Source organism: Penaeus chinensis, chromosome 2, assembly GCF_019202785.1.
Source record: "Penaeus chinensis breed Huanghai No. 1 chromosome 2, ASM1920278v2, whole genome shotgun sequence".
NCBI classification, from domain to species: Eukaryota; Metazoa; Arthropoda; class Malacostraca; order Decapoda; family Penaeidae; genus Penaeus; species Penaeus chinensis.
The window spans coordinates 39666025-39668224 of record NC_061820.1 but is presented as its reverse complement, the minus strand read 5'-3'; positions in this window follow the sequence as shown (position 1 = coordinate 39668224).

Genomic DNA, 2200 nt, shown 5'->3' with positions numbered 1-2200 from the left:
GAGAGAAAGAAAAAGAAAAAAGAAAGAAAAAAGAGTGAAAGAAAAAAGTGAGAAAGAAAGAGAAAAAGAGGAGAGAGAAACCTCTAATCAAATGTACATACATACATATACATACATACATACATACATACATACATACATACATACATACATACATACATACATACATACATACATACATACATTAATGCATACATACATATATCCATTCATACATATATTCATACGTGCATGCATACATTCAAACATGCATTTATACATACATCCTTGCATACATACATACATTCATGCATACATAGATACATACATTCAGAAATGCATACATACATTCATACATAAACACATCCATCCATACATACATACATCCATACACCCATCCATCTATCCATACATACATACACACACGTATCCATCCATACGCACACACATACATACACATCCATCCATCCATACATATATCCACACACATACACATCCATCTATCCATACATACCTACATACACACATCCATCCATCCATACATACATATATACACACATATACATCCATCCATACAGACATACGCATACATTCATTCACATCCATCCATCCATACATACACATACATTCATTCACACATACATTCATTCACACATACATACATACACATACATCCATCCATCTATACAGAAAGGACACGAATAAACCCTACATTCTTCATATCGACCTCTGTTGACCTTTTTACCCCCCCTCCCCCCATTTTTCATAAACACCGAGATCAAAGTACCTTCTCGCCCGTTACACAGCTCACTTCTTCTGAGTAATGTCTGTTTGTCTGTCATAAAGTCCAAACTCCGCGCGGGCAAATGGGCATTTTTCGCTCTCATAAACCTCATTTGATTCTTTCGTGAGACTGGAGTGAGATGGTGAAGGAATGGGGGGGGGGGGGGTAGAGGGAGTGGGGAAGGAGGGGGAGGGAGGGGAGAGGGGGGAAGGGAGGGGGAGGGGAGGGAGATGGGAGGAAGGGGAGCTGGGGGAGAGGGGGAAGGGAGGGGGAGGGAAGGGAGATGGGAGGTGGGGAGGTGGGGGAGAGGGGGGAAGGGAGGGGGAGGGGAGGGAGATGGGAGGGAGAGGAGGTGGGGGAGATGGCGGAAGGGAAAGGGGAAAGAGAGGGAAGGGAGGGAAGAGAGGTGGGAGGGAAGGGAAGAGGGGAGGTAGGGAGTGGCGGAAGGAGTTGGGGGAGATGGGGGAGGGAAGGGAGGGGGAGGGAGATGGGAGCTAGGTGAGAGGGGGTAAGGGGAGAAGGGTGGTAGGGAGATGGTGAAAAAATGTGGGTGAGGGAGGGAGAGGGAGAGAGGAGGGAGGAAGGGAAGGTGAGGGGGAGAGGGAATGGGTGAGGGTGGGAAGGGAGGTGGGAAGGAGGGAGGAGGAGAGAGGGGAAGGAATGGAGTTGAGGGAGGAAGAGGGAGATGGGAGGTAGGGAGGTGGAAGGGAGAGAAGGAGGGAGAGAGAGGAAGGAATGGGGGTGAAGGAGGGAGAGGAAGAGGGAGAGGGGAAGAGTAAGGGGGGAGGTAAAGGTATGCGAAAGAATCTTGAAATCAAGAACCTGCTTCTAATAATAATAGAGAGAGAGAGGGAGAGAAGAGAGAGAGAGAGAGAGAGAGAGAGAGAGAGAGAGAGAGAGAGAGAGAGAGAGAGAGGGGGGGAGAGGGAGAGAGAGGGGTGGGGAGAGGGAGAATGAGAATGAGAATGAGAGGGAGAGGGGAAGAGAGAGGGGGGGGGGAGAGGGAGAGAAAGAGGGAGAATGAGAAAGACAAGGAGAAGGAGGAGAAAGAGAAAGAGAAAGAGAGAGAGAGAGAGAGAGAGAGAGAGAGAGAGAGAGAGAGAGAGAGAGAGAGAGAGAGAGAGAGAGAGAGAGAGAGAAAGAAAGAGAGAGAGAGAGAGAGAGTGGGTAACATATCAAAACAAGAATATTGATTCACACACACACACACACACGAAGAAGCCTAATATAAGGAAAGACGTAAATAGAGAGTAAAGGAATGATCATAAACTGGGAATAAACATAATACGAAAGTGCGACCTCATTTTTTTTATATCATATGTTTACTCTCTAGCTTTTTGAACAATGTCTTTATATTCGATTTTTTTTTCCTATTTACGTATTGTTTTGATATATTTTTTTTATTAGTATTTTCATTTCTTTTCCTTCATTCTCTGG